The sequence below is a fragment of the Hemicordylus capensis genome, chromosome 3, assembly GCF_027244095.1.
Source record: "Hemicordylus capensis ecotype Gifberg chromosome 3, rHemCap1.1.pri, whole genome shotgun sequence".
NCBI classification, from domain to species: domain Eukaryota; kingdom Metazoa; phylum Chordata; class Lepidosauria; order Squamata; family Cordylidae; genus Hemicordylus; species Hemicordylus capensis.
In genome coordinates, this window is record NC_069659.1 from 320,066,469 (window position 1) to 320,094,057 (window position 27,589).

The 27,589-nt window shown below is 45.0% G+C and overlaps 1 long non-coding RNA gene across 2 annotated transcripts; it reads right to left on the reverse strand.

Moving 5' to 3' along the window:
• Positions 1–5,501: 5,501 nt before the first annotated feature.
• Positions 5,502–26,219, reverse strand: LOC128352008 (uncharacterized). Of its 2 annotated transcripts, none has more exons than XR_008320169.1 (3): positions 26,105–26,219; positions 15,083–15,196; positions 5,502–6,205 (listed from the first exon to the last, which is right to left on the reverse strand). It is a non-coding gene; the product is annotated as an uncharacterized LOC128352008 (long non-coding RNA). The 2 variants fall into 2 exon arrangements; XR_008320168.1 differs by having other exon boundaries at positions 15,075–15,196.
• Positions 26,220–27,589: the final 1,370 nt, after the last annotated feature.

The following is a 27,589-nucleotide window of genomic DNA, read 5'->3' on the forward strand; positions in this document are numbered from 1 at the left end:
GGAATCAGGCTGCTGGGCCAGCAGGACTATTCCCATGTTCTTGGACTTCTGGAACAGAACCACCAGTCCCACCATACATTTAAAATTAACTTCATTAAGTATGAATATAATAATGCAAAGATACAATTTAAAAAATGAGGCCTAGTGCTTGTCTCATGATCTACTAGGTCCCTCTCTGAGATTCAGTATTCACTTAAAACAATAAGTCTCTAGCCTCCTTGTCCAGGTACAAAGCAAAAGGTGCAGTCTGTACCCTGCCCAACTGTGCATTCAGAAGTAAACTTTGCTTCTGTTTCAAGCTCATATGGGGGGGGGGGGCACAGCCTGGCCTTCAGGCCACTCTGTGCCTACAGAGTGTCACTTTAGAACTTGCAAGGGTGTAGATCACAGGTTCTCAAACTTGGATCCCCAGATGTTGTTGGACTGCCAACATCTATGGTCAAACTTTGGCCACTGAGGCTGGGAATGGTGGGGTTGACAACAACCACAGATGGGTTGACAACCCACAGATGGGTTGACAACAACCCATCTGTGCACCCAGGTTTGATAACTCCTGGAGTAGATCATTCAGAGCTGCTTAGGGGACACCGCCTGCTGCCACAGCAGCTGAGAGGTGGAAATTTTCTTCCCCAGCAAACAACTTTTGTGCTTGCGCTTTGGTGGCTCATTAACCACAAAGGAGAACCTTCCTGGTTCGATAAGAAGGTAAAGGGTGAGCCAGGTGAGCATGGGGCCCAGGATCATCATGAGGCTGCCAGGCTCCAACAGGTGGAATGCAGGAACATATAGGAAGCTGCCTTATACCAAGTCAGACTATAGGTCCATCTAGCTCAGTATTGTCTACACAGACTGGCAGCAGCTTCTCCAAAACTGCAGGCAGGAGTCTCTCTCAGACTTATCTTGGAGATGCCAGGGAGGAACCTTCTGCATGCAAGGAAGCAGGTGTTCTTCCCAGAGCGGCCCCATCCAATATCTTACAGTCCTTACATGTAGTCTCCCATTCAAGGAAAAATCAGCATGGACTCTGCTTAGCAAAAGGGACAATTCATGCTTGCTACCACAAGACTAGCTCCGCTCCCATTTACCAAGATGTGTGAAGGGAAACGACGTGCCTCTAGCAAAGGCACCTGGACAGCGTGAGGCTAGCAATGGGCATGTGTAGTAATAATTAGACCAGCACATTCCGCTGGTTATCTAGTTATCAAACACTAAAGAACCAACATGGTGAAGTTCCCTATCCCTGCAACCAAAGGTCCTTTTAACTGGAGATGCCAAAGGCTGAACTGCAAACCTTCTGCATGCAAAGCATGTGTTCTACCATGAATGGTGAAACTAGACATTACTTTAAGTGCATCTGTTAAGTGCATCCACTTGATGCAGTGCCCCCACATTCCCCCCATGCTTGCCTCCCCACTCCAGCTTAGGGATGTGTGCAAATCTGTTCAGAGGCCCTTTTATGGGCCTCCGAACAGGTTCGAACACTGGGAGGTTTGAAGGTTCAAAGGCAGAGGGTGTGTGTTGAACTTTAAGGGTGGGGGAGGGCGCACTTACCCCTCCCCCCACCCCACTCCCCGCCAGTGCTCAGTTTTTGTAAAGTCCTTCGGGGCAGCAGCATACCTCCCTGCCGGCCCATCCCCTCTTTGGCTGGAAGTGGCTTGAAGTCCCTGGCGCCCCTTCCTCTCTGTGGCCCACCCTTAAAGTTGGACACTCCCTTCCACCTTCGAACCACCTCTATCCAGTTCCATGCACATCCCTACTCCAGCTGGCTGTGTCCCCACTGTCACTGCTGATGCCTCTGCCACCACCTCTGCCATCGGCCTCTTCCTGCCACGCGGCTCTCAGGCCCATCCTCCTTACATTGGCTGGCAAGGAGGACACATGCGCGTCTTCCAGCAGACCCCTGGCCGATGGAAGGAGGATGGGCTTTGGATCCAGGTGAGCAGCATTGGAGGCCAACAGCAATGGCAGGAGTCCCAGCCAGCTGGAATGGGGAGGGGGGAGGGGAGTGAGGCAGCTCCCAGACAGATGGGCAGCTCCCTGATGCTGTGCAGCTCGGAGGTTTTGGACCTGTCTGCCCAATTATGCTTCTGTTTGTAACACAGTCTTTGTTCAGGCAACCAGGCTCAGAGGCCAGGAGTGGGGCCTTTTAGCACAACCCCATGCTCCATTCTTTACATGCCCTTTGTACATCATTGTCATTTGAAACATTCTAACAATATTAACCTATGACTGTGGTCTTTCCACCACAATTAATCCTATTATTTCAGTGGATTTCTTTGTAATCTCTTTAACATTTTGAAGTCCTTCCCGGTGTAAAAATTATGGTCCAGTGACAACGGGTTGAAAATGGATGACATGATTCTTAAACTTTTTAAACCAGTGGACTTGGTTTTAAAAAGCTTTCAAATTGCCATGAAATCTGTTGCACCAATTCCCATAATGACATTTATTTGGATGAAAGGTCTTTTGAAACTAATAGGGCTTAACTTGCAGCATGTTTGGGCTTGGGGTACCAACTGGCTTGCATGCGAATATTGTGGTTTTTCTGGTTTATGGATTAGACTGTTACTTCTATCAGATTACTGATGACTGCTGCTATTTTTATAAGATAGTTTGAAGGCTGTTCCTGGCAAGAGGTTCCCAGAGCACTATAAAGTCTGATGAAAGAAGCACAGATGAGGTCGTGTTCTTGGCAGGTCTAGTGGGCCAACCTTGCCATTGATATGGAGATTTGCCTGATATTGTTTGCAGCAAACAAGTTGCCCTTGGGAATCGAGTTTTATTCAACCAGTGTGGTGTCCTTGGGCATCATTGCCCTTCACTTAGCTTTGCTCCTGTCAGCATGTTCCCCAGAACGATGGATAGATGCAGAAGGCCTCCCAAACATTGAAATAAATATCAGTCCATTCCCAACATCTGCTCTGAGAATGCAGATGAAAATTTGCATTTGCTTCTAGGCAAGGCATTTGCTTATTGATTTAGAACTGGAGCAGCTCTATCCCTAGAGCTTAGAGTAGGTGAAAACACGTGTCAGCCCACGTGGTTAGGATGGCTCGCAACAGCTGCCAAACAGTACAATATAAAAGGCCTAGAACAAGAACAAGAAAGGAAATAAAACTGATTCAAAAACATCAAGAAACCACAAGAGAATCCAAAAGAAACAATCATTGGGAAAAAATGCCAAGAAAAATACAATATACAGTATTATACAATCAAAAACAATACAGATAAGTAGAAAAATAAAAAGAATTGTGAGTGAAAATGATCCATTACAACAGGGCTGCTCAACTTCGGGCCTCCTGCAGATGTTGGCCTATAACTCCCATAATCCTTTGCTATCGGCCATTGTGGCTGGGGATTATGGGAGTTTTAGTTCAAAAACAGCTGGGGGAGGGGGCTCAGTTGAGCAGGCCTGCATTACATACAATAATGCATGTACATCGATATCAAAAGTAACCTAAGGAATCATGATCAAATTTAAAAAAAACTTAAGGAATCCTAACAGGACTATGTGTATGCTATTGTTAATGTGAACACAAGCATGCACACTCTCCTTACTCCTAACCTACACACTTTCAGCTACATATCTGCCCAGAGCCTATGTGTATAACTGTATATCACAGTTCTTTCCTTGTCAGGAGCCCTGTTTTTCCATGGTCCTCAATTGTATAAAATGAGCTGTATGCATCTAGCAGTCTAGGATTGGGAGGCCTAGGTTCAAGTCCTTACTCAGCCATGAAACTCACTGGGTGACCTTGGGACAGACACTCTCGCTCAGCCTCACATAACTTACAGGATTGTCATGAGGATAAAATGGGGAGAGAAATTAGCCCTATTCATACATTATGCAATACCTGTACAATGAGTGTACAGATCTGTACACAGGTACAGTTATTAATATGTTGTGCTGAATGCAGGTAGGGATGATAGGAACATAGGAAGCTGCCATATACTGAGTCAGACCATAGGTCCATCTCGCTCAGTATTGTCTACAAAGACTGGCAGCAGCTTCCCCAAGGTTGCAGGCAGGAATCTCTCTCAGGCCTATCTTGGAGATGCCAGGGAAGGAATTTGGAACCTTCAGCTCTTCTCAGAGGGCAGCCATGTGTTTAAACAAGTGCTGGCTCTGTTCATATTAAAAAAGTGTATGGTGAGGGAAGGATATTGGATTTTTCATCACAGAGAGACAAATCTTCCTGCACTTTACCCCTCTTTGCTCAACCATTCCAGCTCACATCTTGCATAGGAACCAGACGAGAACAAAATGCCCAGGGTAATAGAGCATATGAAGGTAGGGTGGTGGTGGAGGGAGAGCGAGAGGGAAGGAGGAGTTTCACTCACAACTCCCTTTTCCGTGTGTGTGTGTGTGTTTGGGGGAAGGCATGTGAACAACCAATGTGGCTTTCATGGCTTTCATGGTCACATCTAGTCTGGCCCAATTGGTGAGCCAGTGGCACAGGGTGCAAATTTAAAGAACCTCTGTGCTATCTATAACGTATTAACAAGCCCTTAGAAATTGTTTTTAAAGTGGTGTTTTCACCAAAGCAACAAGTTTAAGGATCACAGCTTAAGAAGAAAACAAATACTTACAGGTACAGAACTGCACTTCCTATCTGTACCATGCTTTTGAGGGAACTGCTTCTCAGAACCACCAGAAGCAGAGGAGACTCGGTGCCTGAGAAATAGAGCATGGCCCATTTAAGTCTTGCAAAGGGGGCAGAGCTGGAGACATCAGTCAGATCGCAAGCCCATTTCAGTCTTCAGCCAACTACAGGTCCTTGCTGGATCAATAGCCTAACTTGTCACCTCATGCAGCTGGCCCTCACCCAGTGATCTGTCCATGGTCCTGTTCTGGTCCAGTGAGTTGTCTCTTGTCCTGTTTCTCTGTCTAGTTCCCTGATGAGATCCCTGTTATTGTTCTTGCCAGACCCCAACACATATGGCCTTCAACCTGATACAGGATAATAGCCCAAGACATTTCACAGAGGAAAAGACATAACACTCCTATTCTTATAGCAAGGATAATGCTCAAACCCGTATCTTCCCTTCCCCATTAAAACAAACACTACTTAAAGTTCTTCTCTTCTCCTTATGATGTATTCACCTACTGTGAAACAGCCTGTCCTGCACCTAAGTAAAAGCCAATACGATGTTATTTTGGTTAAGCTGTACTGGGATAGTTTCTTACAATATATTATAAAGAGTTCAAAATCTACCTCAGCCGCTGCAGTGGGTGAAATGGGACACTGCTCTGTGCCTAGTGCCTTAGTGCAGAGGTTCCCAAACATAGGGGTCCCCAGATGTTGGACTCCAACTTCCATCATGCACAACATCTGGGGACCCAAGGCTGAGAACCCCTGCCTTAGTGTTCAGATGCATGCATTGATAGTGTGATGCTGTCTCAGTTGCTCCACTTCCCTGAGTGCCGAGACATTCTAGGGATGTGCAATGTACCTCAGATCCTGGTTTCCTCTGGAAGGAGACTCTCTGCAAGCCAGCAGTGTCTTTCTAATATTCAGTTTATTTACACAAGTGTTGAGTGTTGCAGGAGAGAAGATTTGATTGCCTTTACTACAGTCTTAGACCAGAATAAACATAACACAGCAGTGCAGTCAATCATAATAAAACAATATAATCATAAAAAGAAGCAAAAGGACTAAATTCTAAAATGCTAACATTAACACTAAAAACTATAAAGCTACTTGTAAAATACTTTCCAACTCCATGGAAACGAGGAGCTACCAAGGCACATCGAGCTCTTGTGTCTGAAAAACAGAATTTGGCTACTTGGTGTGTGACATTTAAATCTTTATCAGATAAGAGACATATAATATAAAATTCATTCAAATGAGCTGCCGAATTTGTTTAGTAAGGGCTGAATTAACCTAGTCCAAAGATCTAGGTAGAATACACATTGCAAGAGAACATGGGCTATTGACTCACATGGAATCACATGGGCATAACCGTTGGGAAACTGGAATATTGCAGTATCTCCCCTCTAAGACTTTCAAAAGGAGGGCGTTAAAGCGGACTCTAGTAAATGCCCATTGGAACTTGGCGACAGTAAGTGTAGGTAGGTAAGCTGCTGGAGAAGATCTCATGGACTCTCTAAGAGGTCTGTATGTTCTTGAAGTTCGACTTATGTCATTCTGTAGTTCCAAATCTTAGACCCATTGTTTGATGATATCCTTGGCCTATTCAAGACCTAAGGACAATAAAAATTGTGGTGAGAGGCCACACTAAAATAATTTACCTTCAATACATTTCCGCCAGCCAGAACAATGATTATCGTACTAATAAGAAAATCAAACCAATTGGAGTTAAACTTATCCTCAGCCATGTGGCTAGCATAGCAAACCAAACTTTGGCTGCAATTCTAATTAAGCCGGCCTCTAATCTCAAGGCTGCATTTGGAACACATCGTGGAGTCAAAAAGAGGGATCTTAGGAGACCAGATTGTACTTTGTACTTAATTGTTCAGTATTGACTTTGTATTCAGTATAACTTTGTTCAGATTGTACTGAAGTTAGCATAAGGGCCTAGTGGTGCCCCATATAGGAGTTGTGCTACCAACTTTGCAGTAAATAGTTTGATAGCAGCTGGGAGTAAATTCCTATCTTGAGTTTGATGGAATTTCAAAATTGCCACAGCTCTTTTTTGAGCCAAGGATGAAACATAATTAGTTTGGGCTATCATCTTGCTGGAGGCCTGGAAAGCAACTCCTAGATATTTCAAGTGTTCGTCTTGCTCTATATCATGGTTATCTACACGCCATTTGTGCATCTTAAAACAATTAGAGAATACCATAACTCTCATTTTTTGGTAGTGAACAACCAACTGCTCCTGCAGCAGAGAAGAGAACAGATTATTCTGAGAAGTCACTTGCAAATTGCATCAAAGCCAAACCGTGCATCCCAAGATGCTCAAATTCTCTGCCTTGGCTGTCCTGTTCTAGCCTCTCTCTCAAATCCTTCCACCAGCGGCTCACCAGCTCTTTTCATAGTGGCTTCAGGCTTTCTCTCTCACACGCACACACAGCTGCTTACCTACCTACTTTGCAGAGAAGGGAAGAGAAGACCAAGTAATCCTACACTTCCCATGAGTCTCTGCCAGGGGGCGGGAAGTATATGACTCTCTCACCTTTCCCAATGGCCTCTTTCTCCAGGATGGAACTCATTCAGAGTCATTAACCATGTTATTGAAGAATGGCTAGCCAGCCAACATATGGGAGAATGCCTAGCCAGCCAACTACTCCAAACTCACAAAAATATGCATGAGCAGTAGAGACATCTCCATCTTGCTGGACCCTGAAGAATGACGACTGTAGTATCCAATGGTTTAAAAGGCATGCACACACCCCTGCAGAAGACTAAAACTGGGACAAAACAGAGGCAATTATTTTGCATGGGTGGGTAACAGGAAATAGGGACAGTTGGAATACATGTAGATCTTCCTGGGCTGAGATGCTTTCTTTAGGCACAGCTATGGCTTCACAGTCACTCTCTGATGCTACTCGGTGGTTAAAACTGAGACATGGCTTAGGGTGTATACAGTGCAATTACATTGTCCAGACTTCTGCCACAACCACACCATTCCTTTTTTAAAAACTAAAACTGAAGCCATCACAAGTATTCAAAATGTCTGGCTAAATCTGTTGCATGATGAATAAGTGGATTGATACTGGTATTTGAGGTTAAGACTGTAGGAAGGCACTCTCGTTTTCTGTAGAAGTATCCATTTTAAGAACTACTTTCTCAGACTAGAATGCCATTTAGGCTTTTTCTCTTTTCTTTCTTTTTTAGAATTTGAAAAAATATCCTCTGTTGGCTTCAGTGCCACTCAGTCCCAGCACGGTTGGTGTTCTTCTGTTTTCAATTTAAAGCCTTCCTTTGCCCAAGAGCACCAGTAAACAGGACTTTTAGACATTCTGTGCTGAGGAATGCTATCAGTATCTCTTGGTGGAGGGAAGGTGTCAGGTTGTTTAACCATTCAGAGTAATCCAGTTGGCAGAAGATACAGTTAATTCATCAAGCAGAACTGAAAAACCTCAGCACTTTTTCTTTTTTAAAGCCAGAGACGACAAGATCGAGTTCCAGCTTCCACATAATTTCCCCACCCACTCTTTCTTTTTTCTTTTCTTTTCTTCTCTATGCCTCTCTGCATGTTGTCACTTTTTCATACTGCATTGCACACAAGCGTGGTGACCACATGTCCCAATGCATTTAAACTGAAAAACTTTTGGAAAATGAGCATTTGATCTGCCAAAAATGAACAGTGGTGGAAGCATTACTATGCTATAGTGCGTGTATATTTGTAAGTTTAATGCAGAAAGAAGCCCTTTAAAGAAAGAAATGCACCCTTTAACGAACTGATCTTTATTTGATATGTTTGCTGTCATGGTGCTATGGAATGTGAAGCACAGAATAAATGATAAAAAAACGATTAACTTAGTCAACATATTATCTTAAACTAAAGGCCCAGAGCCAAAAGATCTGGCAGATTATTTTGAAATGATGGGCTGGTTCAAATGATACAGCCTGCACATGCCGTTATGACACGGCCTGCACATGCATCTCCATCCCTGTTGGCTTTTAGGAAACAACTAAAGACACATCTCTTCAGCCAAGCTTTATAATTATTTGGTGTTTGTATGGATATTTTAATCTAGTTTTTATATGTTTTTTAACTGTTAAATTCTTGGTTTGTTTTATTCTTGGTTTGTTTTATGCTGTAAACTGCCTAGACACTACTGTAGTGAGTGGTATGCACATTTGTTAAATAAGAAGGTAAATGAAAGGGGTGTGTGCCCCCATGTGTGCCCCCATGGATATTCTCCATGGATGTTCTGATGCCCTCCTTTTATCACATTGGGGGCGGGGGGCAGGGCGACTCATCTGAATGGCCCTTATACACACACTCCCATACAGATGCTGGAAGGGTGTTGGGAAGTCTGAAGACAACGTCCCAACAGGTGCATTGTCAGTGTCTCCCCTTCATAACTGGGCGTGCCAGGGGTTTATCATCGGAACCAGTCCTAGATGTGAACTTCAGCCTTTGTAAGAACATAAAACGTAAGAACAGCCCTGCTGGATCAGGCCCAAGGCCTATCTAGTCTAGCTTCCTGTTTCACACAGTGGCCCATCAGATGCCTCTGGGGAGCCCTCAGGCAAGAGGTAGAGGCATGCCCTCTTTCCTGCTGTTGCTCCCCTGCAACTGGTATTGAGAGGCATCGTAGCTGATACAGCTCCTGCCCGTGCATACCTCTCTTCTCTGTCCATTTTCTCTCCTAATTTGCTTCCCCCACCCATGGGACCCTCATGTTTACACTGTTATGTTTTGCCAGTCTGAAAGAGATAGAAGAGGTGGACAGATTTATTGCCTATCTAGGATTCTCCACTTCTTACACCTGTTCCTCTGGGCCACTCTGTATTCTAGTCCTCCTTTCCTAGCCACTCCCTGGTTTCCTTGACCTGCTGTCTTAAGCCCCTGCCTGTAACTTGTCTGGGTCCTTCCAACTACTTCCCTAGTTCCTTCTGCTTTCCTTGGCCCTCTCTAGGATCAGAGCAGCTCAGTTCATGGTATCCACCAGGGGCATAGCCAAGCTGAAGGTGGCCCTGGGGCAGGGAATGAAGATGGCTCCCCCACCTGCCTTTGCCGCCCACTGCCTCCTCTCACCCTCCCTTCACTCTCTGCCTTTGTCACTTGCCTCCCCTCCACCTTCATTGCCCCCGCCACTGCCTGCCTTTGCCACACTCTGGTGGGGTAGGGCTCTCTCTTGGGCGGTCTTGTGGTAGCAAGCATGACTTATCCCCTTAGCTAAGCAGGGTCTGCCCTGGTTGCATTTGAATGGGAGACTAGAAGTGTGAGCACTGTGAGATATTCCCCTCTGGGGATGGAGCCGCTCTGGGAAGAGCAGATGGTTCCAAGTTCCCTCCCTGGCATCTCCAAGCTAGGGCTGAGAGAGATTCCTGCCTGCAACCTTGGAGAAGCTGCTGCCAGTCTGTGAAGACAATACTGAGCTAGATAGACCAATGGTCTGACTCAGTATATAGCAGCTTCCTATGTTCCTTTGTAAAGCCCCCGTGCCACTCTGGGCAGCAGGGAAGGGGTAAACTGACCACATTTAGGCTGAAGATCTTCACAGACTAGAGCAGAGATAGGCAACCTTGGTTCTCCAGCTGTTGCTGAATGACAACTCCCATCATCCCCAGCCACAATTAATTGAGTACCCTTGGCCCATGGAATCTTGATCAGCCTAGTTTGCTGAGGGGCCAGACTCTGTGGGTAGTACAAGAGCTAAGATGATGGGACTGACTACTAGACCTTCTGGCTCAAGACGCTCTACTGATCTTTCACACATGTGTGCAGAGTAAAAATAAACTAAACACAGCGGTTATTCCATAAGCAGGTTGGCCCTATCATTAGGCAGGGTGAGGGAGCCTACCTCAGGGGGTCAATGAAGGGCGTTCATTAGTGGCAGGAAATAGTAAATTATTTAACTTATGATCATTATATTGCACCATAGTGGGTGTTTGGATTTTCTGCCTCAGGCTCCACAATGCCTTGGGCTGACTCTGGCTATAGGCTAATGGAATGAGGAGTGTGTTGCAAAGATAAGGATGGAAGAGCCGCAAAGCGCTCCTTGGCATGCATGTCGTCGTCTCGTGCAATCTCTTGCAGTGCCTAAGAATGCCATCACTACCTTGCTGGAGCCAATCAAAAGTCCAGCTGGTCCAGCATTCTGCCTCTCATAGTGGCCATGTGGATGCTTCTGGGAAGCTCAGAGGCAGTGTGTGAAGGCAAGAAGCCTTCCCTGTGGTCAAAGAAGGGAAAGACAGATGGACAGTGTTCCAAATCACGTGTTTCTCCCTTCTATAGTCACAGCTTCAGCTTGGGCCAATGCACTCTTAAAACAAGGGCGGGGTAGATACACTGGTTTGCAATGTATTAACCTGCCTTACTCTGTTCCCCACACTGCCCTCCCAAAAAACAGGGAAAAGGGATCTATGGTAAAAAGAAGTCAGTCAACGAGGAGTTCCCTGCTCTCTGCCCACACAGTCAACAGCAGAGATTCTGTAATGTTTATACAGTCATGCTTTGCCAGGCTGAACAAGACAGAAGAGGCAGACAGATTTATTGCCTTTATTAGATTAGCAGTTGAGCTATCTAGTGGGGGGGGGGACCCACAGGAAGGCACTGGAATGCCCCAAACAAGATCATAATTCTGTTTAGTTATCACATCGCCACCTTATAACAACATAATTCCTGCAATATCCATCTCCTGAGTTCTGCTGCAGGTGCAATGCCCTCTTTTTCATTGCTTTAAAAAAGAAAATGGGGGTGGGGGAGAGAGATCTGGTCCTAATCATGCACATTATGAGGGATCTCAAAAGAAGTGGCATTTTGCAGGCAAAGCTGCAATTGCATTGACTGAAAACTTTAATCAGGGCTGGATGCACTTTGCATCCAAATTCTGTGCTGAGAAAAAGCAAATATGTTACTCAGAATAAATTATTCAAATAGCAGAATTAGCATACATTTGTGTCATGCATAATTCATTCCCAATGTGATATGAAGCAGCAGCAGGGTGGGGAGGGAAAGTATTACAGAATTCAAAATAGTATGGCAAAGACAGGTGTGATGAATGGGAAGGGAATTATAGAAAACAGGAAGTTATTCTGGATTAAGGAAGACCATTGATCCAAGTAGCTTCATTTTGTCTGCACTGATTGGCAGCAGCTTTCCAGGGTTCAAAATAGGAATGTGCATGGAACCAGTTTGGAGGCCCTTTATGGGCCTCCAAACCGGTTCGAATGACCGACGGTTCAGCACATGCATGCCAGATACTTCCGGCCGAGGAGGACACTGTGGTGGCAGGGAGGTATGCTGCTGCCCCAAAATACACTTTTTTAATGGAGTGCTGGTGGGGGAAACACAGTGAGAGGCGTAAAGGCACCCTCCCCACCCTTAAAGGTATGCCCCCTGCCTTCGAACCTCCCCCTGCCGGCTCCGTGCACATTCCTAGTTCAAAACAGGGGTCTTTCTCAGCACTTGCAGATGTCAGACATTGAAACTGGGACCTTCTGCATGCCAAGCAGAGACTCTCCCACTGAGCGATGACCCCATCCCTTAATAGAGATGTTGTCTGCCTATTAGAAACATAGGCAGGCAACCAACAAACCAACCCTCTGGTGCCAGGTAGATGAGCAGCACAGAAGCTACAAACAGAATGCTGAACTCTATCTAGTATGAGCAGGAAAGGTCTGGCATGTGCCCTGGAACTAGCTAGTCTTCCCCGCACTACAGCAAAAAGGCTGTCAACTCATACAGTGAGGGAAATAAGTATTTGATCCCCTGCTGATTTTGTCCGTTTGCCCTCTGACACAGAAATGACCAGGCTATAATTGGAATGGTAGGTTTATTGTAGCTGTGAGAGACGGAATAACAACAAACAAACCCTCAAAAGCCCAGTGCCCAAAAGTCAGTGATGGATTTGCATTGTAGTGAGGGAAATAAGTATTCGATCCCCTATCAACCAGCAAGATTTCAGGCTCCCAGGTGTCTTTTCACTATATGCAGGTAACGAGCTGAGATGAGGAACACCCTCTGTAAGGGAGTGCTCCTAATCCCAGCTTGTTACAGTACCTGTATAAAAGACACCTGTCCATAGAAGCAAGCAGTTACTCAGCTTCCAAACTCACCACCATGCCCAAGACCAAAGAGCTGTCAAAGGATGTCAGGGACAAGGTTGTAGACCTGCACAAGGCTGGACTGGGCTACAAGACTATCGCCAAGCAGCTTGGTGAGAAGGTGACTACAGTTGGCACGATAACTCGCAAATGGAAGAAACACAAAATAACTGTCAATCTCCCTCGGTCTGGGGCTCCATGCAAGTTCTCACCTCGTGGAGTTGCAATGATCATGAGAACGGTGACAAAGCAGCCCAGAACTACACGGGGGGAACTTGTCAATGATCTCAGGGCAGCTGGAACCATAGTCACCAAGAAAACAATTGGTAACACACTATGCCATGAAGGACTGAAATCTTGCAGTGCCCGCAAGGTCCCCCCGCTCAAGGCAGCACATGTACAGGCCCGTCTGCAGTTTGCCAATGCACATCTGAATGATCCAGAGGAGAACTGGGCGAAAGTGTTGTGGTCAGATGAGACCAAAATCGAGCTCTTTGGCATCAACTCAACTCGCCGTGTGTGGAGGAGGAGGAATGCTGCCTATGAGCCCAAGAACACCATCCCCACCGTCAAACATGGAGGTGGACACATTATGCTTTGGGGGTGTTTTTCTGCTAAGGGGACAGGACACCTTCACCGCATCGAAGGGACGATGGACGGGACCATGTACCGTCAGATCTTGGGTGAGCACCTCCTTCCCTCAGCCAGGGCATTGAGAATGGGTCGTGGATGGGTATTCCAGCATGACAATGACCCAAAACACACAGCCAAGGCAACAAAGGAGTGGCTCAAGAAGAAGCACATGAAGGTCCTGGAGTGGCCCAGCCAGTCTCCAGACCTTAATCCCATAGAAAATCTGTGGAGGGAGCTGAAGGTTCGGGTTGCCAAACATCAGCCTCGAAACCTTTCTGACTTGGAGAGGATCTGCAAAGAGGCGTGGGACAACATCCCTCCTGGGTTGTGTGCAAAGCTGGTGGCCAACTACAAGAAACGTCTGACCTCTGTGATTGCCAACAAGGGTTTTGCCACCAAGTACTAAGACATCTTTTGTGAAGGGATCGAATACTTATTTCCCTCACTACAATCCAAATCCATCGCTGACTTTTGGGCACTGGGCTTTTGAGGGTTTGTTTGTTGTTATTCTGTCTCTCACAGCTACAATAAACCTACCATTCCAATTATAGCCTGGTCATTTCTGTGTCAGAGGGCAAACGGACAAAATCAGCAGGGGATCAAATACTTATTTCCCTCACTGTAAGTTAACCCAAGTACTTTGGCCCTAAAGAACCTGGCTGTCTCACTATGACTTACTTTAAGAAGCCGGGAACTAGCAATATCCCCACAATGCTATGGCAGAGAGAGCGAGCAAAAACCGGTGCCTTATCACCAGGATGGCTCTGACATTCTGACTGCAACCAGGGGCGGTGCTTCGATAAGGCAAGGTGAGGCAGTTGCCTCAGGGCAGGCTGCAGGTTACTGAGGCACCAGCAGGGCAGCTAGATGCTCGCCTGCCCCCACCATTGGGGCAGCTCCTCAGGACTGATCTGACCTTTGCAGGCTTTGCAAGGAGGGACTTTTCTTGCACTCTCTCCAAGTTTGCAAGAAGTACAGGGAGAGGAGGAGAGGCTATTGGCAACCTTCCTTCCTTCCTCCCCACCCCCGTGCCATTTTCAAAGTTTGCAAGGGTCCATTTGGAAAGGAGGCAAGACAGCTCCTGACCGTGACATTCACCCTGCTTCTCCTCTTAGCAAATGTAGCATGTGGGACACAAAAATGTAACCCCTGGGTTATGGAAAGAAGGGCCTCTTTGGTGTGCAAGTGGCTAGCGTGCTTTAAGTTGAATGTAATACTTAAAGTACTGAGCACAAAAGATGAGCACAAAAGTCCCTCATTCAGAGGCATGCTCAGTGGACAATCCTAGGTGGAGGGAGAAATGTTAAGGAGTGCATAGGATGCCACCAGCACACTGCTTAGTTTTGGTTAATGAAGGCTGTTTAGATTTTTGCCTTTCATACAGAAAATAACAGCTTAGATTCTTAGGAGGCATTTCTCAGATGTGGGACTGCTGATGGACACTGCATAGTCCTGGCCTGGATGCCTCCCAGGTGAACACCTGCCATCTATAAATGTCTCTGGAAACCTGAGTGGGTGGAGGCACATACCATGTTCCGGCCCTGCACCTGCACCACTGGATTCGAGTGCTTCCAGATGTGAGCTTATTGCTGGACAGCAGGAGCACCATTAGGGTGTGGCCCTTGGGGCCCTAATTAATGGCTTGGAACCTCAAATCTTAACTGCCCAGAGACAAAAGTTTGGGCGGTATATAAATTTGACTAACGAATGAGCTAACTAAATAAATAAATAAATACAGATATACATACATACATACATACAATCAATCTCATCAGCCCTTCCTTCTCGAATGGGCAGTCACCTCTCCTGATACTCCAGCAGCATCAATTTCTTCTTGTCTCTTTGACTGAGTCTCCTCCTTAAAAGGTGCTGTGCTAGAGACAAAGCAGACACTTTAGCCCCCAATACAGCACTTGTCTTCACTTTGGCAGGAGTCAGACATAACTATTATTGGGGAGGGGGGGATGACTGTTTAATTATGAAAAGGGGAAGCTATGAGTTCAGGCCCCAGATCTTCCGAGTACTCTGGCAGACAGTTTGCCCTAAACTAGCTGCCTGGGACTCTTGGAGGAATGCTAGGTCTGGGCATGGAAGCAAGTGTCAGTCCAGCACACAGAAGCTTTGGACTCTTGCCTCAAGGTGTCCACCTGGCAACCTTGAACGCTCTTTGGCTCTACTGTAAAGCCTTGCTGCAGCCCCTGCAGGAGATCCTGCCTCCTTTGTAGCTCACAAATCAGCAGACTAAGGAAAGTACAAACCACTTTTAATTTTCTTTTTTCATTCTAGAACCTGCCTACATATCTGATTAGCAATAGAAGACATTTCGGTGGCAAGGACAGCTGTTCAGATTCTATGACCTTTACTGAGGTTATTCCAACAGTGGGTAATAGAAAGGTCTCTGAGCCAGTTCAGTATTTCCCAATGAAGCTACAATCCTCCCTCAGAACCACAGTCTAGGGCAGTTGTTGCTGGGGGCACTGCACATAACAGATGCAGTTTCATTTTCCAGATGTACCTTTCTAATGTCAAGGAAGCCCGGTTCCCACTGAAATCCGAAGCAAGCACATGCTGAAAATCTGTATCCTGCGGCTCCAAATTATCATGTCATTTAAATGTCTGCTTCCAGTTTTTTAAAGCTTGGGTACTATTTTTAGATCTCCAGCCTATTTAAAGAGGTATAAAAGTAAGTGTGTGTGTGTGTGTGTGTGTGTGTGTGTGTGTGTGTGTGTGTGTGTAGGGAGAGAGAGGGGGCCGGGGGAGGACATAGCTAAAAAGTGATAAAGCAAAATAAAAGTACAAGGCTGTACATCTTGAAACACAACAGCTCCAAAGTGCTGTAATGCTAACAAGTTATAAGGCAGCAGGGAGAAAGTATTCACTGGGGAATCAAGTGACTTAAAAATAGCAGATTCTCCCTCTCCAGCAACCTACTAAAAATGAAAGTAATACTCCTTCTCAAAACCTTTTAGCTAGTGTCTGTGACAAAGAGGTGAAGTTTAGGACAGCTACAGCTAAAACATGGCTTTTTCTTTATCACTGTTTCTACCATAGTAGTTTCACGTTAATCCTAGCAATTAATACCTGCATATTCATAGGAAAGACATGGAAGCAGAACTGGTATTGTGGTAGCAAGCATGAATTTCCCCCTTTGCTAAGCAGAGAGCCTCTTGCTAAGCAAGAGGGCTAATGGACAGGGAGCCTTAACAAACTTACCTCCCCGCAGATGACTGAGGGCTCCTTTTTCAGTGGGTGGATTGCCCACCCAGACAATTATCACCTGCTGGTGGTAGCTTGGAGACTCAGGGTGCCTCCTAACATCATTTAGGAGGGTGGTTCCAGAAGCGAGTGTGTTGCCAAGGTGCCACTGGGATCGGGCTCAGTCTTGGTGGTACACACATGTAGGCAAAACCGGGCTGGGCGTCCTTAGCCTGGTTTTGCCTGCATGTTTGGATAGCTTCAGGATCTACCCTGGTTCGCATTTTAATGGAAGACTAAATGTGAGCACTGAAAGATACCCGCCTTAGGTGATGGAGCCACTCTGGGAAGAGCATCTGCATGCTTGCATGCAGAAGGTTCCAAATTCCCTCCCTGGCATCTCCAGATAGGGCTGAGAAGGTGTAGACACGACTGAGCTAGATGGACCAATGGTGGTCTGACTAGGTAGAAGGCAGTTTCCTATGTTCCTATAGGTCAGGGATTCTCAACATGTGGGTCCCCAGATGTAATTGGACTTCAACTCCCATAATTCCTACCAAAGGCCACTGGGGCTGGGGATTATGGGAGCTGAAGTCCAATCACATCTGGGGACCCACACGTTGAGAAACCCTGCTATAGGTAGTGGCTACTTTTCTAGCCCTGCCTAAAACTCCTCCAACATCTAGGGACTTTGGGACAGGAAAATGAGTTCCAAAGGGTTCATTCCAAAAACTTGCAATGTTTTTCCGCTACTGTGCATGAATATTTCAAACGGAAGGGGGAAAATAATGTACTGAGATGGTTTGAAATTTACCTTTATTCAAAAACAGACATTGGTTTACATGTTTTAGGTATAATGCTTGCTTCTTTGAGAAGTTCAGCATAAATGCAATTGAATGGGATCATTGTATTACATCAACAAATAAAAAGCATGTAGAGAATGGAGAACATGAGATCACGCAGCAATCTTTTAAAAATACAAATCATGTGAATAAAACATAGCTTGTTTATGTTGTGGTGAAGGGATTGCAACATCTTGGGTTCATGGAGAAAGATGGAGGCATTATTAAAAATGTAATAAAGTCATACTGCTGCTTCTAATTAAGCCTAAGAAATCACTAGAAATACATTTCAAGGCAATTATGTTCAGTCTTTCATAATCTTAAAGAGGGCTTTTCATATGACCTCAGCTTCTTTATACAAAGAGCTGGGTGCTGTTCAGAATCTACTTCAGTGCCCTCATATGTTTTGTTGTTTTAACAAAACCAGAGGCTATTGCCATGAGTCTGATCATCTTGATCATTGAATAAGTGGCCACTGGCCAGGAATTCACCAAACAAAATGTGGAAATAAGCCAAGAACTGTGAATTAGCTGAAGGTGAAGCACCTTCAGGGCTGTCCTTAGGGTGGGGCGACTGGGGCAATTGCCCTGAGCCCCAAATTGGCCTGCCCTCCTCTCTCCCCCAGTCCCAGCCACTTATCTTTCCCCACAGCCCAGGCAGAGCCGATCGTGTGTGTGTGCGTGTGTGTGTTGCTTGAAAGGCTCCCAGGCCAACTGCTAGAGCTCCGCCTCTCAGCTGTTTGGTAGGTGGGTGGGGCTTCCAGAGAGGCCTCCATGCAGGCCTCCCTGAAGCCTGAACTCAGGAAAAAAGCCAGCAGGCAGGCAGGCAGGCAGGCAGAGAGTGAGAGAGATTCCTGCCTGCAACCTTGGAGAAGCCGCTGCCAGTCTGTGAAGACAATACTGAGCTAGATAGACCAATGGTCTGACTCAGTTTATGGCAGGTTCCTATGAATATTTAGGGATTGGCTTGCCATAGGCCTTGATATTGACCAGAGATGTAGGGCAGGCTGGGAGGAACATATTTAAATTGTATATTTAAATTGGAGTGGATTGGACAAATTGTTGGTTTTTAATTTTTAATTTTAATTTAACATATTTAAATTGGTATATTTAAATTGGAGTGGATTGGACAAATTGTTGGTTTTTAATTTTTTTCCTTTAATTAAATAACCCCCATCCAAAAAGTTCTATAAGTGGCTTGCTTCATTGCAGAGAATAACAAAAATGTCTGGAACTGAAGTCCGCCCCCCCCCACCGCCTGCCAGACCATCATTCCACCCCCATATGGAAGAATCTGCCCTTTGCCTTCATAAAAAGGGTAAAATGCCCTCCTTTCTGCCCCAGCCTTTAGATCACCTGCCCTGGAATGGCTTGGCATAGGGCTTTGGTACTGAGCAGAGACGTAGGGCTGGGTGGGAGGAATATGTATATTTAAATTGAAACCCATCCAAAAGGTCCTATAAGTGGCTTGTTTCATGGCAGAAAATTACAAAAACTTCTGGAACAAACATACATTTATTTATGTGTTTGTTTATTTATGAATGCACTATGCTCAAGTTGATTTGCAACCCAGAAGGTCTGAGAACTGTGAAGCATGTGTTGTGCTTTTTATTTTTATTTCTTTAGAAATGCATTATATGTACAAGCTGGTTGGACATGTCCAAATGCCTCACTCACACTATTTACACTGTATGTCATCAATCAGTATGATTCTGAAATGATATGAAATGTTAAGGAGGCCCCGCACATGCTGATTTTCCCCCAGCCCCACACCCCACTAGGGACGGCCCTGAGCACCTTGGGATGTAGTAGGTCCTCTCTTTGGGAATCTGATGCAGGATTTGTGGATTTACTACCTGCTTTATCAGTGTCAATTTGCTTTCAGCATACTCTGCTTCTATATTTGTAAATAAAACAAAAAATGCAAAGATGCCCTAAGTTCCCAGTGTTCTCTCTTCTAAAGGAAACATAATCCTCTAGCCCAGCACCTCAAACCTGTGACTGCTTGGGGAAATGGGGACTATATGAAATCAGGTTAGCAGTGGGATATTGTTTCCTTGTAGATAAGTCAGGGCTTGGTCCCTAGAAAGTCATGGCCACTAGAAATTTAACCATGATACCACCTAATGGCGCAGCAGGGAAATGACTTGAATAGAGAGCCAGAGGTTTCTGGTTTGAATTCCTGCTGGTCTGTTTCCCAGACTATGGGAAACACTTATAACAAGCAGCAATATAGGATGGTGCTGAAAGGCATCATCTCATACTGCGTGGGAGATGGCAATGGTAACCCCTCTTGTATTTTTCCAAAGAAAAACCACATGGCTCTGTGGTTGCCAGGAGTCGACATTGACTTGATGGCACACTTTACTTTACTTTACTTTACCTAGACTAGGGTATTTGGAGCTAGAGTTATTACATAATTTTTAAATTTGCCCCAGGCAGTCTGTTTCTGTTCTAAGTATGTTACTTGCAAATGGGATAAAGAGAAGTCCATTTACCCTCCACAATGCCCTTCACTAAGTGGTAATTTTGTCAAGTGTCCATTGTCTGGCTCCTAAATTTGGGGCTGGCTTCTAGATCCAAATAACATTTGTCTAGCCCTGAGATAAATCATAAGTAAGTGTGTGAGCCAACATAGAGGTAACAGCAGCGGAACTTCTAGCAGAAATCAGTTCCAGTCTTCATGTTTTGTGAATGCTGAATACAGCCTGTAATGATTTAATTTGGGTTAGTTGTGTTATCTAGGTGGGAAATGTAGGGAATTGGGGAAGAATGGCAGTTCAGTCCTCAAATAGCAAAGCAAAACCAGTTTGGTGAGAAAGCAGCAAAGCAAGAGGTCTTGAGACAGTTCTTTAGTACTGAAGAACTACAAGGATTTATTTAAAGAAAAGGTTACAAACAAATGTGAAAGCTTAATTTCAGCTGTAGCTCATGACTGAAGAGAGAGACCAAAACAAACAGCCATCTCTGGAGGGACAACATGGAGACTAACACTGGAAGAACAAAGAAGGGAGGAGTCCAGCACTTTAATACATGACCCTTAAACCCCTCAGTGGTCACTATGAGACATTGCAGCTGAGAGTTGATGCTGCCAGGGTCCTAGCTCCAACACTCCTTCTCATCAGCTCGTGCTGCTGTCTATAAGTTCCTGTCAGTATCTGGCCACCTGGCAGGGAAGTTCACGGTCTCCAACAAAGTTGCAGAAACAAGAGACAGCTCGGACACAGTTCTTCTTATCAGCCTTGGCTGCAAGCTGTCAACACGGAAGTTGACAAACGTTGCTTTCCAGCAGTGAACAGAAAGCTGGTGATGCAATTTATAGCACAAGCTGAGAGCTCCCAGCTGGCAGGAATTCAAGGCTTATCAGCCCTCTGCAAGAGGCGTTTACTCCTCCTAATAGTCTCTAGCTGTGTTCTTCGTCTTGTAATTCTCCTCTGTTGTGGAGGTTGCTTGCATAACTCCTCTTCTGATTGGTCCATCACGGTTTCTGCTGTCTCAGGTTGTTGTGCCTGCTCTAAATCCTCTGCCTCAGCCGTTTCTTGGAAACTGACAGCCGGGCTCTGCCCCTCGGACACCCCAGCATCAGCTGGAATGTTGACAGCTTCCCCTTCCTCCTCGCTGTCTGAGATCGAGGGAGTGACAGTTCCAACCTCTCTCTAAAGGTTTTGAAATGATCCCTGGGCAACAGCTTAGTTAGCACATCTGCTACCATTTGTTCACTTGGACAATACATCAATTTTACAAGTCCCTTTTCTTGTGCATCCTGCACATAATGATATTATTTGGTTTCAGTGTGTTTTGTTCTCCATTTAATTTTCTCCATTTGTGAGATATGGATGCAGCTTTGATTATCCTCGAACATCTCAGTGGGTTTGGGTTCATCTATGTTGAAATTAAACATTAGCTTGTGCAGCCACGCCAGCTCTTGACATGTTTTAGTGGCAGATACATATTCTGCCTCAGTAGATGAGAGAGCAACTATTGATTACTTGCAGCTACACCAACGGACTGCTCCATCACCATAAAAGAATACACAACCACTGGTTGACTTCTGGACTGTTTGATCCTCAGCCCAATCTGCATCCATATAACCTACTAATTTGGGTCCACTAATAGCAGGCAACTTTAATTTTAGATGGATTGCCCCTTTTAGGTACCTGCCTAGTCTCTTTACCGCAGTCCAGTCATCTTTGCTGGGTCTGTTTACTTTCCTACTCAAGATTCCCACAGATGCAACTATATCCGGTCTTGTTATCACAGCTACATTAGAAAGGATTTTCAGTCTCTGTCTTGTACTCGTTGTTGTCTGGCAGAAGTTCACTCTCCTCCTTTGTGTTTTGGGTAACCTGTTTCCATAGATGTACTCAATTTTTTTTGCTTCTGTAAGCAGAGGTGCTCTTACCCTTGGACTTCCAGGTCCAGGTCCAAGGCCGTCACACACCCTGAGGGCCCCCAAATCCTCTTTAGTCTGTCCCGGTGGTGTGGTCGCCATGCCATGCTGCTGGCCCACACTGTACCTGGCAGCCAGGTATGACCTCTGCTTTATAGAGACTGGGGGAGTGGGGAAAGAAATATGTGGGATGGGAATATGTTAAGTTGTGTGTTGAAATGTTTCTGCTAATACGTATCTGCATAAATATACCTGTTTTATATTCTTACATTTTTGTGAGTTCAGTTGCTGTTTGTGCCCTCAAGAACCCACATGTTAAAAATACTGTGTGTGTGTGTGTGTGTGTGTGTGTGTGTGTGTGTGTGTGTGTAGATTACGCTTAACTTGAAGGGGCAGGGGCTCCAGCAGGGGTAGGGGGCCTCCAAAGGCCTTTAGGTCCAGGCTCCAAAATTACATAGGTGCACCTCTGTCTGTAAGTCCTAAATACTCTAGTAAATCATTTATTTTCTGTTTTTGGTTAAGCAAATAGCTCCCATCCTCTTCTCTCTCTATGTGTGTATCCCAAGATAGTGTGAAACAGGCCCAAGTTCTTTTACTTCTGTCTCACTATTCAGATGCTTTATTATTTCAAGGCTGTCCTCTCTATTTTCATATCAGATCATCAACGTAAGTATGTATATAGGTCCATCTGTTGCCTTTGAACCTCGAGTACAGGCAAGAGTCAGCCTTTCCTTGGGTAAATCCCTCATTGACTAGCAACTGGTTTAATTTGACATTCCAGGCTCTTGCAGCCTGCTTTAGTCCATAAATACTTTTCTGCAGTTTACATACAAGTTTTTCTTTATCAGGTTCCACAAATCCTGGAGGCTGCTCCATATAAATATCTTCTTTGATGTCTGCATGAAGAAATGCAGTTTTCACATCTATGTGACCCACTTGCATTTTCTTTGCTGCTGCAATGGTTAGAAGTGTCCTTACTCAGGTGTGTTTTACAATGGGAGCAAATGTCTCATCATAATCTTCCTCATATATTTGCAAGAATCCCTTTGCCACCAGCCTCGCTTTGTAACGCAGCACATCTCCTTCTGCATTTTGCTTAATTTTAAAAACCCATTGCTATTTGGAATATGTCAATGTGTAAACTGACATATTTATTTGAAGTGGGTGGGGGGCATTGCTAGTCCACCAACATCTCTTAGCATCTTATATGAATTCAGACTCAAACTCAAATCAAACTGCACAACTTTGCTCCTCCTGTTGCTTTTGGATTACAACTTCCACAATCCCCAGCCACAGCGGCCAATAGTCAGTGATCATGGGAGGCTGTAGGCCAACATCTGCAGGAGGGTCAAAGTTGGGCAGCCCTGGTGTTCAGGTACCATCCTGACAACCCCTCTCGGTGCAACAGGTACTTGTACTGCCTTTAATCTAGCCTCTTTCCCTTACACCTTTGTTTGGATAAGAGCAGAGGGAAATGGGGTGAGAAGCCGAGTACCCTTTGGACTGCCTCAAACACAGCAATGCGTAAGCAGTTCCAAAGCAGCGTTCTGGCTGCTGTGCCTGCGCTTTACAAAGCAGCCTCTGGAAATGTCATGGGTCTCACTGAACGAACCATGATATTGACGGTCATCAAATGCTCTATTTGAGGTTTGCATGCACCTTGCAGCAATGCAGATGGACTGGCTTTTTTAAAAGTAGGTGAAATGACTGTAGGCAAGAGGCTCATTTTTATTTAACCAGTGTAAACATGAGCTAAGTAAGTCGGTAGAGTTACACTGGAATTGCACACCATTACAAACAAGATCATGCAGGGCCCTGTTTCTTTCCCCTTCCTACCAACTGAGCAATTGCTTCACTCATCATTTAAAAATGCAGAAGCTGTTTTAAAAGCAGCTGTTATGCAGTCAAATATATTAGATTTACTAGAGTAGTTGTGGCCTGGAGGGGATCTCACAGAAACCCATGATGTCCGGGGTGGGGGCGGAATACAGCCTGAAAGTTTAACATCTGACCCATTATGCAAGATTATATTTATGTTATTATTCATTGATTAGAGAGATATTTAGCCACCTTTCTGTTCAAGACAGTTAAAGGCAGCTTATGTAAAACCATAAAACAACCAATTGCAACAAAACAAGATCAGCACACCAGAAACCTTTATAAAAAGCAACAAAACCTCAACAGAATGCCAGCAGCAACCAAAACAATAATGAATGGAAAGCCTGCCGAAATCACCAGCAAGAGACAAAAGGCAAGCAGGAAAGGATCCTAACTAATCTCCCAGGGCAGGAAATTCCCCATATATATTCTAATACCACTTATAGGCTACCTTTCTGGTCTAAAACTGGACCAACGAAGGCAGATGATAATAAAAGTGCCAATACCAATCATAAAACAAATTAGGATAAATGCAGTGACTTACACATCCCGCAGCATAATGCTGTATGTATTGGGAATAATTGAAATAGCGCATGATGTGTGAATTGCACAAGGTTTAGCAGTACTGGTACTGCCCTCCTGCGCACCGTGTGTATGTGAGAGCCCTGCAGCAGTGTGGGCAGTTCTGGCTTTGCCCCTGTTATGCTGCGGGACATGTAAGCTAGTGGTTTTTAAAATGCATGGATGGGCAAAGGAGAAACCGAAACAGAGAGAGCCAGGTATAATCATTCAACGATTAGGCCAAAAGCCTGGCAAAATATAAAAGTTTTCATCAAGGGGTGCATCAGGTGGCAAATGAATCTCTGTGGAGCGGCGGGCGGGGGGGGAGTTCCAAAAGGTGAATCCCATTATAGAGAAGACCCATGGTCCCTTTCTCATATGCTTGCCACCCACGGCTTGGAGAAGAGAGCCTCCTCTGCTGACCTCAGTGGACAGGCAGGATCATACGGGAGGGGTATGTCTTATTGTCATGGAATTCAGTTTTATTTACATCATAACAGCACAAACACAAAAATATTCGTAAATCTGATTAGTTGTGCTTTGGTGACTAATTAAAAGTGAACTTAGATCCTAGCACTCCTAGTCTGCTATGCTAACCACTACTATATCTCATTGCCTCTCCTAAAGTAAATATCTGCATGGATTTGTCCATGCAATGTCATGTAAAGGAAATGTGAAGGATGCTGAATCTGATAAGAATGCTCTAGCTAGCTCTTTTTCGTTACTAGTTACTCAACAGCCCGAAATTGTTTGCACTTACCCATTAATGGAAAGGCCTTCTCTCTAATGGCTTTAGCTTTGCTGAACATTTTACACAAAGTTACTGGAGCCTTAAGTAAATGTGTTTGTTTCTCTTTTGACTTCTGACAGAGGATCACATATTACGGAGCCCCTCATTAGAAAAAAATCTCTAGCACCGGAAACTAATACATCATGAGAAAGGCTAGGCTTCTAGAACTTCCCCTTAATATGTCAGCTTTCCAGAAGCAGATGGGGATCACATGTCTGACCACATTAAAACAACTTTCCTTGTATATAGAAAGTGAACATGTTAGGGGGAACAGTTTTCAGCTAACCTTCCTGGCATGTTTTCTAGGTGCAGGGAGGATTTAAAGACAACAACAAGGAGGGGTGTTTTCAAGGATATGGTCTCCCACATGCAATCTGAAGTGGTACAGTCTAGGAAGGGCTGTGACATTGTAGCATCAGGGCAGCTCTTTTCCTGACTAGGTCTCTATACCTAGGGAACAAGGACACCAGGAAGGTTAGAAGAAGACTGTTCCCCCTAACATGCTCACTTTCCATAGACAAGGTATGTCAACCAATAGGCAGCCAGTTATTAGACTGTGATATAAATATAAATGTTTTGCTCTCAAACCTACAAAGGGACAAGAAGCCAAATAAATTAATGGCAAAGACAGTAAACATACAGCTCCTTCCTTCCATTAATCCAGGGGTTAATAACTTAGGTCCCCAAATGTTGTTGGACTACAACTCCCAGCATCCTCTGCCAAAATGACCAAAAGACATTGTGGCTGAGGATGATGGGAGTTGTAGTCCAACATCTGGGAACCCAAGTTTGAGAACCATTCAAATCCATTTTCTTTTGTTTGTTTTAATACCCTCCCTTCTGTCTCACTCAAGGGAGTATCCTTTCTTTTACCAACCCAACAATCTTCCCTCAGTTCATAGCTCCTCACCTTTAGAGGGTGCAGTTGCTCTCTAACTGTATCCGTTTGAACCCCATCCTCTCCTCCTCTGGTGTTACATGATTACTTTTTGTGCCTCTCCCACAGAAACAGACATGCTTTGTCATACTCGATATTTGAGTTTTAATGGCTGCAACGTTTGAGAAAGTTGCTTGAAACATTATTCTCAAATATCTGATCTACCAACAAGCCTCCAAGGTATAATTACCTGACGTTTGCTAACCGGTTCAGCCAATTTCCATGCTAAATGATTTTCCAAGTTCACTCATGCGTGGAAGGGTTAGTGATTGTAAACTGGAGGGCAAATGCGAGGAGGAACGTCTGTTGGGAGAGGAAAATAAATGAGAGATTTCTTTGATTTAGGTTCGTTTCAAGGACAACCATTTGCCCCTTTCCGGCGCTCAACACTGGAACATGAAAAGAAGTCAGCAGAAAGCTCATGAAATACCAATTGCAAATGAAATTGTTATGAGCCATGTTGAAGTCTTCACTATGGATATTAAGGAAAATTTACCAATGGAAACTTGTTTCTCCATGCAAATATGAGGCCTCATTTACTTTTAAGCTATATTAAAATTAAATCTAATTATGCAGGAATTTGCTGTGGAGTTGCATTATTTAGGATCTCCTCCACACGCTCTTACAAATGCGGAATATCTTCTCAGCTCTGTAGTGGGCTTTGAATTATTCAGAATTATTCCAGAGTTAATCAGAATGCTTTGACATGTCTGCCACTTGAGGTATTTTTCCATTAAAAGCTCATATCCAGCAGGGGCTAAAAAATGCAGTGCTGTCACTTAATATCCTCTACCAGGGGTGGCCCAAGATGATGTAGCACCTGAAGGGAGGCACCAAATAATGCGCGGAGGGAGCCCCCTTTCACAATCAACCTTTGCAAGATTTGAAAGTGGGGCAAGGGGTGAGGAGGAGGGAAGGTTGCCAGCAGCCCCCACCACAAGAGAGCTGGTCTTGTGGTAGTGAGCATGGATTGCCCCCATGCTAAGCAGGATCCACCCTGGTTTGTATTTGAATGGGAGACTACATGTGTGAGTACTGTAAGATATTCCCCTTAGGGGATGGGGCCAAACTCAGTGGAAGAGCATCTGCATGCTTACGTGCAGAAGGTCCCAGCTTCCCTCCCTAGTATCTCCAAGATAGGGCTGAGAGAAAGAGTCCTGCCTGTAACCTTGGAGAAGCCGCTGCCAGTCTGTGTAGACAATACTGAGCTAGATGGGCCAATGGTCAGACTCAGTATATGGCAGCTTCCTATGTTCCTATGTTCTTGCAGACTTTTAAAGGAGCATGACGAGATATTGTTGGTGCAAAGCTTGCAAGGGCCTGATTGGTCCCAAAGAGCTGCTCCAATAGCAGCAGCTGGGGGCATCTTTCTCCCTTACTGGCACCCCAATAATCTGTCGCCTGATGTGACCACTTCACCTTGTCTCGTGAAAGGGCTACCCTTGTCCTCAAGTGTTGGGTTCAAGTGTTGTCTTCAAGTGTTGTCTTCAAGTGTTGGGTTGGGATGCCCAAAGGGGAGGAGAGCTAGTCTTGTGGTAGCAAACATGACTTGTCCCCTTTGCTAAGCAGGGTCTACCCTGGTTGCATTTGAATGGAAGACGACGTGTGAGCACTGGAAGATATTCCCCTCAGGGGATGGAGCTCCTCTGGGAAGAGCATCTGCTTGCTTGCATGC